At 45.6% G+C, this 17,026-nt stretch overlaps 1 protein-coding gene across 1 annotated transcript in view; it reads left to right on the plus strand.

Annotated features, from left to right (window-relative positions):
• vps13b (vacuolar protein sorting 13 homolog B) overlaps positions 1-17,026 on the plus strand; it is a 328,731-nt gene that overhangs the window by 119,749 nt on the left and 191,956 nt on the right.

The following is a 17,026-nucleotide window of genomic DNA, read 5'->3' on the forward strand; positions in this document are numbered from 1 at the left end:
TTTCAAACCCAACCCTGTACCTCAACTCCCGTCTCCTGGCCTCTGGATGGAAACCCCCCCCCCCCCCCCCCCCTCCCCACAGCAGTTGCTGCCATCATGCTTCTCTGCTGTGGCGGTGTTGAGGACTTAATGAAGGGATTTTTGATTTCTCTCGATGTGAGTCTCAGAAATGAGGCCGATCTCTTGAACCCTGGCTTCATCAGATGAGGGGATCTTGTTTCTCTGCCTGATATTCATGTAGGTCCCCCCCTCAGGATTTCTTTTTGAAAGTTTGTCCAAGTGAATTAGCCGGCGTTTCCACCAGATTTTTAAAGCAACCTGTGCAGAGAAAGGGGTGCATCGTCAGCCGAGGACATTGCTCAATGTACAACAGATGGTGTTTGGCCAAGCCGTTGTATGTTGATGGGAAAGTCTCACGATGACAGCCTCTTGTCTGGTCACTGCAATCAGTTAAGTGCTCATCTGATGGCTGTCCTGTCAGTTTGTCACACCGACACAACAGAACTCAGCAGCTTTTTTTCTTTTTGGGCTCTTGGCCACTCCCTTTTTTTTGCCATGGCCTTCTCTACTTGTTGCTCAATGTTGATCAGCAGCCAGAATTAAGAACAGCGTTGGTTATAACAAAAAAAAAAAAAAAAAAGATAGAGGACAGCACAAAGAAATACTCCGAAGTTCAGTTTTAGCTTCACCAATATTTAGTGTTGAGTGGTTGTTAGCATAAAGCCAAAAAAAACTAAACGTGATGGAGAGGGATTGGTGCTCTGGATACTTTGTGTGCGTTGTCTGTCCACCCAAGACGGTGTCAGAGCCAGACCTTGCATTATAACTGGGTGTACACAGCTGTAATGTAATGAAACGTTTTTGTTTTTTTTCAGAAGGTTTAGCTCATTTCACCCAAAGGCAAATAAGTAATGAGGTCTGTAATGCAGACTCCTACCCTCATAATGCCCACTGGTTATGAGTCAGCAGCAAGTGTGCGAAACATTGCAAACGCGTTTGTCGAATAGCTCTTTTTATTTGCCGTGAGTGAGAACCTCTCGTGCCCCCATCCAGATGTTCTCTTTTTTTCCCCCCCCCCGGCCCGTGAAGAGTCGCGCCGTCGACGCGCTGGACCCGGGACCGCGGGCCCGAGCGCTCCAACGGCGTGGGTTCGATGCCAGTTGCAGTGGTTGAAAGCAAGAGATCTGTCACATGGCATGATAGCCTGCGTGCCTAAGGAGATGCCAGGGTTTATTTGAACAGCAGTTCAACTTAACGTTTCTGAAAGTGAGAATAGAGATTTATTGTTTAGCCATGAGTCTGTCAGTAAGATTCTTATTTCATGACTTTGTCTGATGGGTCCAAGAAAAATAAACCCACACCTGAGCCGGGTTTATAGGTCCGCCTGACGTCAGGTCCATTATCCACAGCACTGACTGCATAGTTTTTACACCACTTGCATTCTGGTGTGTGTGTGCGTGTGTGTGTGTGTGTGTGTGTGAGAGAGACAGAGCGGTGATACAAAAGCAGATAAATAGAATGGAAATGTTCTGTGCAAGCGTTTGATTATGTTATGTGCACTTGCAAGTGTAAGTAATGCCAGGCATGTTTTCTGTGTGGCTGTTGGCAGCATGGAGGCATTGTGTTGTTCGAAACGACCACACGTCGGAATGTGGCACTTTGTTTTAAGCAACGTGTGCAGTGGGTGTGTGTTGTTGCCGTCGTGAATTGCTTCTACAAGCTTGACTTTAATATATATACTGTGAGTAACTGTCACCTCATCAAGAAGAAAGACATTTCTTAAAAGTTGGAGCTGGTTTCGTCATCTGGATTTGTGTAGAATATTGAAAGTCAAATATTAAACTATAAATCTGATTTATTGTGTTAATATCCATTTGTGAGCACGCTGATCTGGGCGAACGTAGCATATATAGCTTTTTTTTTTTTTTTTTTTGTTCTCCGTGAATCTCTTTATAAGTAAAACCTTAATTTAGAATGCAAGTGTGAATTACAGATGGTGGTGTGTGCATGTTGATTAAGCCAGCAACACCGTGTCCTTCCTGTCTGATTCAATGTGGTTTTAGGACCCTGACCTTGCAACAGCCACAACACAATCCATTAACGTTAGGTAATGCACCGCGGGCCCTCGTTGACCATCCCTTGGGCCTGGAATGGGAGATCAGTTGATTTTCCCCCAGTTGTCTGGTCTTTATTACGTAGGTCTGGTGGAGCTGAAAACGTTGACTGGCTGCACCCAGCTCAGGGCCTGGATTCCCCGCTGCATATCACCACCAAGATCATATTAGCCCCTTTTTCTTACAACGAGAGTAAGACAATCTTCACGCTCAGATCATGGTTTCTCCTTGCTTCCGGAGAGGCTTAGGTACTGGAGTTGCCAATAGACACTGAGCTGGATTGCAAAGGTTGCGTAATGTAACAATAGACTTTTCATTTAAAAAAAAAATAAAAAATTGGACCTTATTCTGAAGAAACTCCGCTATGATATATTTGTAATAGAACCAAAAGAAAAGGATCTAATTATGCTAGATGAGAGGTAGAAATGTCCCACCTGTTCTTTATTTTTAACATTCACTGGCTCGATGGCTTTACGGGGCCCGTGGTGCTTTTGGTTTGAAATGACATCAAAATGTCTCGTCTTTTGTTTCTCTGTGTGACAGAATCCACAACATTTCCACCGTGGCGGTGACTGATTGAATTGTGAAAGGCTTTTCCGAACACAACACACCAAAACCCATGGAATCTATTCTTTTCCTGCTAGTTTACTTTCCCATAATTGGCTGTGACCAACAATATATCGGTGCTTGTATGGCTTGTCCAACTGGCTGCAAGAGTCGCCATGTTTTATTCGTGAGATCTATCACCGGGAAGTTCCTATCAGCCAAAAAAACATTATGTGGTCTAATCTTGGCTTCAGTGGGTCGTTGGGTAGGATTTTCTCTTTTCGACTCTGTCTGCGATCGCCCTGCTCACAATGTATGGCTTCGAGGAAGTACATTAAAACAGACCAGGGAAAATAGTCAACAGAGGACAGGAAGAGCCAAAGGAAGACGTGACTAAGGGATGAGTTTGTGGTCGGCTTGTTATTTAGTGAATCAGTATCCTCCTCCTCCCTGTGCCAAGTGAGCGGAGGGAGGACTGGTCGACTGCGAGGATAAAGGTTGATAATCTTGTTCCACCAGAGGAACTCCTTTGATGTGGTTGTTGTTTCTGCGAGACTCTCTGCTTGGACGCGTCCCCCCTTCCAGCAGCTGTGCACCGAGAGGCCGGCTGAAAATGGTGCAAAAGGTGAGACGCACTGCGATAGGACACACACTCCTGCCTCCAACGAATTATTAAAGTACTTTAAAACCCATACAAACCACATTTTGTCTCTCTTGTCGACGTTTCTTGGGCACGTGATGCTAGAATGCATCATGTAAATACCCAGCCTCAACAGCATCACATCTTGGCAATCTAAATACGCATCAATAATATTTCTGGTTCATAAATACATAAAATGTTCCCTTCTATACGTGCCTCCCCATAACTCATTTCGTCTTCATCTCACACGTGCTCGGAATAGATACAAGACATGTGCAAGGTGCAGGTGCCTCGCAGCACCGGCGTTATTGAAAAGGCTGCGATAGTGTACGTAGACATAATAGCAAAGATGAAAGCAGAAATGAAAGAGAGTTTGTTATAAACTTGCAGGGTGTTACAGGTGTGAAAGAAAGGGAGGTGTGGCGGTGCCAGAATTCCGAGTTTATCCTTTTAGCCGTATACAGGTCGTTGACCTTGAGTGGAAATTCTCTTCGGGCAGAACAGAGCCCCAGATGAATGGACCTTTATCGCAATGCCAGCCTCCTCGCTTACAATTTATTTTTGTAGCGACGGGGTTTAGCAGTTTATGTCTTGCATTGAAGGCAAATTCTGCTCCATGTTTTAGAGGAACGAGGGGCAGGACTGGCACTTAAAACGTCTTTTGTTTTTCAAAGAGCTCTCGTTCTCTCCCCCGTTTTTTTTTTCACCTCCTGTTTTTTCGCCGTCCCTCTCTCGTTACCGCTCCCCCCCCCCCAATCTCATTTCTCTCTCTCTCTCTCTCTCTCTCTCTCTCCCGTGCCTCCGGCAGTTGTGTTCATTAACCCTGGGTGTAATTATTTTTGTTTTAGTCTCATATTGCTGACATTTCAACTCGGGGGCTCCTCAATCAGGATTAACCTAAACCGCAAGAAATCACACTTCACAGCCGTTTCTTACAGCAGCGCTTGTTGCCTCCAATTTCAGTCAAATTACAGGTTTATTTTATTTAGCTGTTTTTTTCTCTCCTTGCGCCCAGGCCCTGTATCGTGAGAAAACAAACCAGACTGCTCGCCTTTGATTTGCTGGTCGCCGGTGGCTCACTCGGCACCCCCCCCCCCCCCCCCCCAACTCCCTCTCTCATTGGCACAAAGCGATCTTCTGTGCACACACGCGACTTCTAAAAAATCGTGATCACACAGGTGGTAGCAGTAGAACCATCTGCTTTTTTAAAAAAAGCGTCTGCTGTGCAACTTAACTGTCACGAAAAAAATCTAATTGTTATGACAAGTCGATAATTTCTGGAATTTTTTTTTTTTCTTCTCGAAACTTTCTCTTGATATATTTCCCCGACTTGTTGCTCTGAAAAAATAAACTCAGGGGGGGGGGGTATCAATTTCAGTTCGTAAGAATCAACTTGTATATACTGCGAATTTAACACAGCAGTCTACTGTATACATACTTCTCCAAGCTTTGCCTTGGGGGCCTTAAGGTCCACAGGAACCCTCAACTCGTCTTCCTGCCCCCGGGGCACTTAGTCCTAACACAGTAGTAATAAACTATCATCACTCCGAGTCAAGCATCAGTGCGCGCGTCAGTCCGCTTCCACAAATGTGTGCGTGTGCGGCAGCAGCGGTAGTCGCGGGCCCGAGCAGTAGTTGTAAAACCTCATCACTTTGAGTGGTCCTCCGGGGGTCCTAGACTCCTCTCGCTGTGTGTGGCTTGACCCGTCATGGCCTCCCAGCCCCCCCCCCCCCCTCCCCCCACATGCCCATTAGATAAACAGTCAGTAAACACAAGGCCGCCTCGGCACTACTCTCTTCTCCTCGCAGCATATACAAGGAAGCGCAGATGAAAGGACTGGTCCCCGGCCCTAATAGCCGCGAGACGCTAGCTTCCACCAGCTGGCTCGTAATTAAAAGTCGAGCCACTGTGTTCGTGGTTTCTCAGAACGGTGGAGCGTTTTAACGTAGGGCGTCAATCTTCAGCCACATGGACGAGCTGCTTTAACTGTAATGCGAGTCATTTTGTCAGGTACATATTTATGGTCAATAATTGGCTCCAGCTTCCATAAACAAGGTGAGTGTCTCGGTGGATTGAAGCCATATTGACAACAACATGTACTGGTAAAGGAGGCTGACTGAGCGAAAATGTCACGTTGCCTTTTGGCTATTCATTTGAAAACTGCTCCCAAGGTGGAACTTTTGGACTCTATGTCTGTGTGAATGGAGGAAACACAATAAAGCTCTGTGTAGACAGTGGCAACACTGCTACTGCACTCGTAGTAAATAGTGCGAGTCGACAGACGATAACAAGAAGCTTTGCTTCCACAGTGTCATGACTCCAAATCCTTATTCTCTTGGGACTTGATAGTTTAATAACTGAGAGTCACCGTAATAGCAATCCAACTTGGTGGTCTGTCCATATGAATGTCTCTGTACTGTTGTACTCATTAATGTTTATTGTGTAATATCCTCTGTTGGATGTGTGTGTGTGTGTGTGTGTGGGGGGTTTCATTACAAAAAACAACCAACAGCATCAATTTGTGGCATGGCGTGCTTAACTGCCTCATGCCATTTCTGTGAAAACAGACCATTTTTAAAAATGTTGCCGTGTTCACATGAAATTATTCTGAAATGAAAATGCACAAATTATACATTTTCACTTGAAACGTTGTGTAAACAGGGTCTGAAGTTCTTAAAAAAAACACGAGTATTGACCTCATTAAGCTTGCGTGCATGTGTGGATTGATGCAAGACCTTAAGGTTTGCCACATGAAGCTGGTGAACGGATTATAGAATCAGGAGTTTAAGACTGTTACGCAGTTTCTGGTACTTGCAGGTATTTCTTTGTAGTCTTGATCAGATGAGTGAATTTATGGTTGTAGGTATCCAAAGAGCTGTCCTCTCTTCATTCCCATGCTGTGGCAAAGTTTTGGCAGTGCGACAACTCTAATGACTATTTAACAACTATGAGGGGTTCAGATGGGAAAGTTCTGCATCATTTTGCCGACACTCTAGTTCAGGGGTGGTTAACAGGAAGCCCGTGGGCCAAAACCCTCCCACAAGAGGCTGAGCTCTGGCCACCAAGACCACTGAGCAAGTTGTAAACATTTTAAAGAAAACATTGAGTTTTTTCAACAGATATGTTGAAGAGTGGTGGACAAAACATAAAACTTAGACCCGAGCTGAGACATCGGTGATTATGCCATGAAAGATCACTATTGTTGCTATTAAATTAGCCTCAAAGCCATTTTGTCAGGGTGAGTTTATAAAAAAATAAACCCCTAATGCAACAGCTCCAGGGGAAGTTTTTGGGACGTTTCACTGTATTTTGCACCAGAAGATTTAATTAAAATGGACTTTTTTCTTAAGATCATTTTCTGTGTTAATTATTTGGTTTTTGCAAAAAATTAGATGTTTTCATCACGTTTACTGGCCTTTTACGTTTCCTGGCCGGGTCCACTGGAGATCAAATTCGGCCACATGTGGCCTCTGAACTAAAATGTGTTCGACACCACTGCTGTAATTAAGTATGTTGAAAAAAAAAAAATCATTGTGATTCTGATTCTTTGTATCAAATGGTAACAACTGTTGACCGACCTACGTGTCTTTAAGGAGCTTTGATCATTTGGGATGTGTCCTGTCCTGAATGCCCATCTTGGATATTTTCACGAGGGTTAGGTTTAGTTCAAACAGCATGAATGTGCCTTGAAAGTGTCTTCTTTGTTGCTGTGGAAAAAAGACAGAGACGTTACACTCAAAATGGAGGCTGAAGCACATCGGCGACTCCCGCCGCCGCTACTTTGTTGCCTTCAAAGAGTTCGTTGTAGCCGCCACACTCCTCACAGTTCCCATATATCTATCCTGCCTTTTTCCTTTCCTTTCCCCCCTCCCACCCACTTCCTCTCTTGATCTCCTCCCTGCTCTTCATCCCTATCGTCCCGTCATCTCCCCCCCCCCCCCCCCCCCCCCTCCTCCTCCCTATCTGTCCCGCCGGCCGACAACAAGCCAGTCTGGGAAGCATTTCAAGTGTGTTTAGAGTAGCTGACTCATCATCGCATTTGTGCCACGGTTTGTTAATGTAGGGCAGCTGATAGTAGTTTGGATGTGCTGCACTGCAGGTGGCTCCAGCATCCTTTATTTATGCGTGCGTGCCTGTCTGTGTGTGTGATGTCTGACCGTATTAAATACAGCTCTGATGGCTATAAACACTCCTGCTTTATCATCAGCGTGTGTGCAGACAGGAGTGACGGCCTCCGAAAAAACGAAGACAAACACTTGGCCTTTACTTTGCTGTCAGCGAGGAGCGTACGAGCCACGGCTTCATTCAACGGTGGCTAATAACAGGCAAAAGATGCAAAGGAGCTCGAGGAGGTACAAAGTGTGAGGCCTGAGTCACGCTCAAGCATGTCTGTCAGTGAGGCAAGGCTTCGGGTTAAACTGATGGCCCAATTAGATCACAATCACGCCTGTGTCATAATTCATTTAAAACACATCCCACTTCACTCTTTCACCTGTGAGCCTGGTGTAACAAGAGGTTGTTATGTGTTTAAAACAGCCATGAATATGGCCCTTTCTCCATCTGCGCACTACTTATTTTTCAGTCCTAATTATCCTATCTTTGTCTCAAACCCATCCCTGGTAGCGTTGACATTGCCGTGACCTGGATAAGAAAACGCAGCCAATCAGGGCTCGCGTTTCGCCGTACTGTACACCCCTTAACCCCTCGATCCCCCCCCCCCCGACTCGGCATAGCAGCTAAAATAGCTCATCCTGAAGCCATTAGACCAAATTGCTAAATGGTTGAAATGTGCAACCACTTAAGACTATGTCTTTAAGAGGAGTAATCTTCAATCTACTGTGGCAAGCAAGAAGAGGATGGGGTGGACGGTGGTAGTGGGAACTGGGAAAACCTCAGACTGAGGCTGAGAGAAGAGGTTGAGAAATATTAGCCTTTTCACGTACGAGTCTCCTTGTCTTTTCACCTCACCTATTTATTATTTTAAAGACATTTCTCGAGAAAAGTATTCATGTTTTTTGGTGCAGCTCGTCTCAGTCTGATCTGTGGACAGAGATATGGAAAAATATTGACATGGTGATTCACAAGAATGCTTGAAATCGATCAATTACAATCCCCTCATCTCGACTCGGGTCCGCCTGTCAGAAATGGTGAATAACTGTTGCTGCATGAGAGGGGGAAACGCTGAATCCACCAGCAAACACGTCGCCGCGTTCCCACTGTGAAAATACCCATTCGTCAAAACCATAACCGTTCACTTTGAATGAATTTATTTTCATGGGCTCTCGCGGGTTGCAAAGAAATACTAATTCTCTCTATGTATCGTGAAGGCTTTTACAAGTGTGTTTCTCAACACTTGGTGCTGTGTTGGTTTTCCCAGGAAGAAATCCTCTCGTGTGCAGACCTCTCCAACCCCTGTTTCTGGCAGCGGCAGCAGCAGCAACATTTTCTTTGGAATACACATAAAAACTCAGTAGCTGCACCAAGCAGCAATCAAGTGCACATCCATGGAACAAAATTTCCTTGGACACTCTTGTGTTGTTTTATTGATCTCTGAAGAGCATCTTGTAAAAATGTCACTCCGGTGGTGCCCCCACCCCACCCACCCCCCGACACACGAGGTGCTGCCAAGACTAAGAAGCTTTAAAAACTGACTCGACTTCACACTGAGACCAGCAAGAGCGATGAAAGCAGGCCGCCTGATATTCAGATGCAAACTGGTGATAAACCGCAGGTAACTGTGCAAACAGCGGATTCTCGAGAACATAATTTCCAGCTTCCTGACTGACCCCCCCAAAAAAATCCAGACGACTTTGATCTGTCACTGAGATCATTACTTCGTTTACTGAACTGACAGCGGGCCAAGTTGAAAGGCTGAGGCAGCAGGGACTCTGCCGAGCGGCGGACAGACTTGAAGGTAATTAAAGACAGGATTTTTTTTTTTGTCCTTGATTGTCCTGCGTGCGATCCAGAAGAGTGAGCTGACAGAAATAACAGAAGAAGACAGGGGGCTGGGGAAATCACCTTGTGGTGTTTTGTTGCACAGGACAGCTGGGATTATAAAGCTGATCAGTTTCCGGATCGAGACGCCGAATCGGCGAGGCAACGAAAGATGACGGGCGGTTTTGGGAGAGGTTCTGACGAAAGAAAGGAACGAGAACACAATCTGTCGATGGTGAAAGGCCAAGAAAACACAAAGGAAGCCACAGTAGCCTTGTTGACTTTGTCCGGCAAATAAAAATGCAGCCTCACTGTGACCAATCAGCCTCCAGTATTAGTTGAGTGTTGAGTCACCTTACTACCGGGACAGCAAGTGTTTAATGTGATTATTATTGTAAGACATGCGTATCTTGAAGCTGATGTCAGACGGTTCACACAATTTTTTATAGTGAACCATGCAATTATGGTTGTATTTTCATCCATGAAGTGATTGATTGAAAATTATTTCATCAATATAAACAATATATTTAAAGTCCATTTGCCATTCATTTTTTAGCTTCAGGCAATTTAGAGCCTCCAAATACCCTGAAATGCTTATTATTGGATGTATAAACCGGATTACCCGGAGGGAAGTTCTTCAATCCTTCTCACGTGACACTTCAGGATTATTGTGTGGAAGAAAATAAACAAACATCACGTAGTAAAACAGTCTAAGTGTTATTTGTAAACTTACATAGTACATAAATACTATAAATAAGTTATCTGTGATGGATTTGTGTTGAACATCTTCTCACCTCCACATCACTTCCAAAGTAATGAGTTTGAATTTGAAAGAAATAAGCTTTTAATATGATGAAATGCAGAAGTGCTACATTGACTTTTGGTGCAGAAACACTGCAGAGTTGAGAGTGAGTTTGTTTTTCAGGCAGCAAGTTCCTTTCCCATTAGCGTGTTGCAGTATTTTTCACATTCCTGCTCTACAGTCACTCTGACTTGTACGCATTTAAAGCTTCACTGTATAATTGTGTTTTTGACATAGAAACCTTTTCCCAATCTTTTTCTCTTTTTTTTTTAAGTGGTTACAGTTTGACAAAGCTACATCATTATTTATTTGGCAATGTGTTTCTACTTTACGGACATTATTTTTACTGTAGCCTCAAGAGTAAAACGTAATTGCAGTATCACACAAACTTACAATATTGCCATTTGCAATAAGCGTTTCTTGTTTTTTAAGTATGGCGAACATGAAAAAAAAAGAAATATATATATATATATATACTTGGAAGCAACCTCGCCTAATGGCAAACATTAAATTGCTGCACTCCCCCATTCGTCATGACAAACCGAGAGAACTTAGCTTGAACCGCGGAGAAAACCCATGAGCCGACTGAATGATAGCAGTGATAAGGAGTTTTCAAGGTAACTGCGCAAAGCTGCAGCGTTCTGTGGGAAAGCAGCAGCAGAAGCTGAAGTCTTGTTTATTTTAATGAGCTCAGAAGTGTCTCTCCTGTTCCCCTTACATTACACTGGGGCTCATTTGGAGTTCACACACTGCGTCGTAACGGCCGTGATGGATTTGGTAATGATGCATTAATGCAATCAAGACCCGAGTCTGCTTTTTCTCTCATTAAGAAGGCCGGCTATCTTGTTGACATGGGCCAGGTCACATTGTTACTATAAACGGTATTCTACTGGTGTGGTTTTAAAAGAGAGCAGCTTCCCCCCCCCCCCCCCCCGTTCTTCGTCTTGAGGAGAAAATGAAAAGGAGACAGGATAGGAAAAGAGACAACAGCTGAGATCCTCCCCCAGTAAGGACTGGTAGGGTTTCATTAGGGCACGGGCAACAGTTGCGCAGCGTCTGGTCGTCTTTTCAACACCGAGAGGGTTTATGTGGATTTATGAAGTTGGGGACTCAAGTTGGAAGCAGGATATGGATGACTCCGGAGCCTCTTATCAACATCTGGAGCCTGACAGAGCTGCTGTTCAACCCCCCCCACCCCCTCGTGAGGCCTCACAACTGGCCTCCACTGCGTTCTGTGGATGGACACGAGTCCACTCTTTCCCATGCTGGAAGTCTGGTCTGGTTTTGGGGGCGATTCGAAACAGCAGAAAACCAAATCCAATCGTGGTGGAAAACCACTCAGCTGTGGCATTAATTGAATTGAATTTGATTTAATTAAAATTGAACGATATCCGTTTAAACGACAGCTGAAGTTGGGGGTGTAAAAACATGCTGCAGTTTAAATATCACGTCTAGTAACCAGGTATTGATTCCCAAAAAGTCACAGAAATTCATTGGTTGTGTGATTCATCTCTTCTATTTCGGCCATTTGATGCTGCTAGGTGTGCTACTGATCCCGAGAGTCTGGTTTGGCTCGGCTTTCGGTTCCACTGACTTCTTCAGGACGAGGAATGACTTGAGCATAGATCACAGGAAAAGACTTTCATTCTTCTGTGATAAAGGAGGCTGGTTTACTTTCAGTCCTCCTGCATGTTTGATGTTGAATGTTTTGAAGTTGGCTTTTAGATGGAGACGGTTTTATTTCGTGGCAAATACAATCACAGTACATCAAGAAAAAAGAAGAAAAAAAGTGGTCCTATTTATCACATGATCATATCTTAACAGTCAACAGCACTGGAAGATATTCATAAAGAAGATAAAGGTGGTTCGTAAATGATTTGTATATGTTAGCATATGTTTAGATTATTGTCATAATAATGTGATTATCTTTCATTTTCATCAAATGTGTGCTGGACGGGTATCAGCTCTACTTTGAAGATACAACGATGCTGTTAAAAAACAAACAAACAAAAAAAAAGCACATTGAAATTTGCACTTTTTTGTCAAAATGTGACTTTTTTGTCAAAATGTGACTTTTTTAATAAGGACATACATTTTAAGACAGAGTAATGAGAAAAGGAGAACAGCTCAACATTCAGTCATGATGGACATGAAGTGTCATCTGGGTTTTCAGATCGATTCAAGCTTGTCCACTTCCCTTTAGTGCTTCACTTGTCTGGGAAAGACATGTATTATTGTTTGCAGTTTTAAGCTGTATCTTCCGTACAGACATGACCATTCTGGTTCTCGTCTTGACTTCTTGGGTAAAACATCAGTCTGGTTTGGGTCGATAGCCGACAACCGGAGAGGCCAAACGGGAGATGAGTCCAATCCTCACAGAATCACGACGTACCTACACGTGTTCACACTCTGTCCTGCATAAACACACATGCACAGTGTGCTCGGTACACACACACTGTTTTCAATTATGTGGTGGGCGAATGCACATGTACGTACGTAGGCCCTTTTCAGGCAAGCACAACATGTAGGTTTTTACTGCTTATCCAGGCCCGGGCGCATGGAACATATCCGGTTCTCAGAACTTCGCTTCGTATGGAGACTTACTGTTGTCATCTCATAAATCACCCAAAATCCACAGCCAAAGGCTGGAGGCACACTGGCTCCCTCACTTATCACACAGATTACAAAAAAATGACTTCTTGAAAAAAAAAAAAGGTTTTCTTATCGCCGTCCGTAGTCGCGTTTTTTGTCTTTTAATGCGACTGTGCATTTGAGGTGTGTTTCTCTGCTTCTGTCCATCTTTCTGGAGCCCCGTCTCGCTTTCTCCCCCCCCCCCCCCCCCATTACCATCACTGTGTGCCCGCAGCCATGCTCAGCCTTTATGAGGTGGGCCTCGCCTGTCAGCTGCGAGCTACTGCAGTTGGCTGGTATTGAAAAAAAAAAAAACGCACACACAAACTTGGAGTGTGGGCTTATATATGTCGAGTAAAAAAAAAAAAAATAGTGCGGAGAGTTAAATAGGCCCAGGGTGGGGAGCAGGCTTTCCGTAGGCCAAGCTCTGTTTCCAGTCAAAGCTGCCTGTGTCCTTCCTGAGCCCCCGGGCTCCTGCGGCGGCATTGCCCCGGGCCACTGGGTCGCAGCTCAGCAGGGGAGGGGGGGGGGGGGGGGGGGGGGGGGGGTCACTGTCCTTCAACTCACACAGATTTGATGCAAGCACAAAGAGTCGACGTGTTCATAAAGATGTACACACACGTACACGCGCAATGAAACGTATCCTATACACACTGTTCCCTGCATCCACCCACACACAGCTGAGTCCTTTTCAGGAGTGTCAGCGCTCCAGCTCCCTTGCCTCTGACACACACACACACACACACACACACCATCACAGACACTGACACACACACACACACACACACACACGCAGCAGCAGAACACCTGTCGGGCTGCACAGCTCGCTCCAGGACACCTTCGAGTCATGAGCTCATCGGAAAAGCAATTAAAGGCGGTGTAGGCCCCGCGCGCTGGCGTAATGTTTTGTTTTGCTACTTGGCTTCGAAATTAACCAAACCTGTCAGAAGTCATCTGGCTGACACGGGCTGGGCTATATTTATTTATTTTCTGTTGGAGGAGCTGGACGCGGGGTCCCTGCACTGCCTCACATCCAACAATGAAGCGATTCTGAGGGGGCGATTAGTTGGCCGGGGCATTATCCCTCACCTCCCCCCCCCCCCCTCAACCACCACCATTCTCTATGTCTACCTGGGGGTTGGTTAAAGAGCACCTCCCACCTTCCTGTTACTCTTCTGTTGGGGGGGGGGGGGGGGTCACGCCGCCCCCCCCCGGTTGAGAGGTTGTGCCCTCTCTAACCCCAATCAGGGCTTTGGTCTCCGCTGTGGGACTTGGGTTTTGAACTTGCACTGACCTAACCGCTCCCCGTTTATTGAATTTCACGGTTGCATTGACTGAACAAAAGCAGATTTTTTTTTTTTTTTTGCATTCAGAAATGTCAATGTTTAAACTGCGTAACCTGATAAAAAAAAAAAAAAAAAAAGACACTCCGAAGACACTAAAGACCTGTGGCCGATCGCGTTGACCCAGAAAAAACGCGTCTTGGAGGGCCGGAAGGCCGGAAGGCCTTCGCCCCCGCCGTCTGGCCTCGTGCTCCACTTTAGCCCGAGGCTGCAAGAGGCCTGATGTCAGACACCCGTACAACAACAACCAGCAGCCCCCCCCCTTTTTTTTGACTCTTACCGGTCTTTAGCCACTGAAGGAAAAAAAACAAACCACCTTTGACATTAATAGGTCCGCCAATGGTGCGAGTCAAGGTAAGTGTGTCTTCACATGCGCCTTCATCTGCCGCCTGCGGTTTCACGTGTGTTCCCCGAGTCCCCGGCGCCCGCCCCGGCGGCTTCAGCGAGTTGTTTTCTTCAGGAATCATTTAGGAAGTAAGAAAAACACCTTTGTTATCGTTGTCATCACTTTCTGCAATTACACACATGCCACCCTGTTCGAGCGCAAGGGAAAAAACAAAAAAACAACAGTGCGCCTGCTGCCGAGGTCGCCCTCGGAGCATGCCAGGCCGCTCGGCGGTGCAGCGCGCTTCAAAGGAGGTGTCACTCTCCGGCCCCTTGTGTCAACACCGCGAGGAAAAAAAAAGAACACAGTGTGGATAGTAAAGCCTTGGGTCTTCAAAGCTCTAGCAGCCAGGTCAACACATATTTTCTTTCTGTGTCACTGTCAAACTGGCAGGCAGAGAGACGGCGGGGGGAGAAAAAAAAAAAAAAAGAGTGTTTGCTCTGGTAATCTCGGAGAGAGAGCTTTCTGAGTGGTGTTGTGATGTATCGGCACAGTCGTGGCTGTCATTAATGGAGGCCGAGCCTGCAGCTGCTGAAACGACACTGAAAACACTCACTTAGACCCCCCCCCCCCCCCCCCCCCCCCTATTCAACCCACAATAGACAGCCACTCTATAGATTAACTCTTCTCATTTGATTTTATGAGGTAAAATTAATTTGACGGTGTGCTTTTTCTGGTTCTTCGCTATTTACGTGAATGCGGAGTCGAGCCTTGATTTCTTTAAATTCATCCCAAGTCATAACCGTTGCATAAACAATCCATCCGGCATGTCGGGGGTGGGGGGGGGGATTTATTGCGCTGTGACTCACCGCCCCCCCGAATGCGCTAGTGGCGCTCGCCGCATCTCGCGCACGACCACGATTTCGGGTCAATTTATTAAACACATCTTCACCACTCAGCCCGTTCTCAGCCTTTCGAGTCCCATAGTGTTCCCGCTGCTCTGAGCTATGATGAAACCACTTGGAAGTCGGGGCCCCGGCTCCACAGCCACAGCCAAAGCCTATTAGGCAGCCGCACTGCGGTACAGAAGTTCAAGCCACAGGACTGAGGTTGCGATTCCCCCGTCAGGAGGGGGGGGGGGGGGAAGAGAAGTGAAGTGAGGGTGATGAGGAAGGATGGAGGGAAGGTTTCGAGAGGAAGGGTGAAGCGGGGCTGGATTGTGGCTCCAGCGGGGTAGAGGAAGGGTGGAATTAGCGATTGGGTGCGTTTGACGTCGGGACTGTAATGAATGTGGGAGAAAAGTACAAGGGATGAATGAAGCAGTAGGTAAAAAAAGAGGGTGGGGGGGTTTGGTGTTTGACTTAACCAGGGGTTTAGACCTCATAATCACTAATAAAGTTAAAACATGTCTTCCAACTCTTGCTTTTCTGAGCACTTTTACATTTAAGTAGATTTTTTTTTCAGCAGCCAAACATAATTAATGGACCATAACTTGTTATTACAACATGAAAAGCATCGTGAGCCTTTGTGCGTCTTCACACGTCAAACTATCTTCCACGGACCGACGCTGACAAATGTGTGGAAAGCAGTTTAAATGCAGCTTCAGCTCCTGCGAGTCACAGTGGAACTACGTGCCCAAAAAACCCCATTCTTTCAACTAAGTCAGTGTTTAATCTCTGGGAAGCGCGATCCAGAGCAAATAAATTAAACCTCTTGCACATGTATGAAAATTTGCTTTGGCGTCAGTATGAGAAGTTTTGATGCACAACTGCAACCTCTAATTCAAAGGTTGCCACAATGTTCCATTTTCCATCTCTGATATGAATTGTTTTGGTCTTTAAATTTCCCAGAAGAGTGTTTTGCTTTTTTTTTTTTTTCTGTGAGAAGTTCTTTGGGATCAGATGGATAATAAAAGATGGAAAAGGATCGAGGACGAATGCATTGATGGTGCAACAGTTGTGTTTCAGCTCGCTCCCTATCTGTGAGACACTGATGAATCAATAATAAATCACAATCTAGATTGAAATCAACCCCAAAGTCCTAGATTCATAAACATTGCGTCGACGCATTATAAAGTACACACGCATGTAGATTTCACAGGACTGACTCTCAGGCATTTTAGCTCGGTCATGCTCGGATAAGAGAAAAGTTCTTTGCACTGCAAAGACACACACACACACACACACACACACACACACACACACACACACACACACACACACACACACACACACACACACACACACACACACACACACACACACACACACACACACACACACACACACACACACGCATGCACGTTGCGCAAACTCTCAGGCTACAAATCACCAAATGCTGTAAAAGTTCAGCAAATTACAACAGTTTTATTTGCATTGTTCGCAGCAAATAATCGGAGAGGACTGATCGCTGCCAAGCTGGGGAGCTAGTGTAACCTCTGTGTGTGTGTGCGTGTGTGCATGAGTGTGTGTGTGTGTGTGTGTGTGCGTGTATGAGTGCACTGAGGTAAGGTTTATAATTGTGCTTTGTCCATGCTTCAGAGAAGCTGAAATGTTAGTCAAAGCAGCAGGTAATCAGGCTTTGTTGGAGCTGAAACACACACACACACACACACACACACACACACACACACACACACACACACACACACACACACACACACACACACACACACACACACACACACAC

Source organism: Blennius ocellaris, assembly GCF_963422515.1.
Source record: "Blennius ocellaris genome assembly, chromosome: 8".
In the NCBI taxonomy this organism is placed as follows: domain Eukaryota; kingdom Metazoa; phylum Chordata; class Actinopteri; order Blenniiformes; family Blenniidae; genus Blennius; species Blennius ocellaris.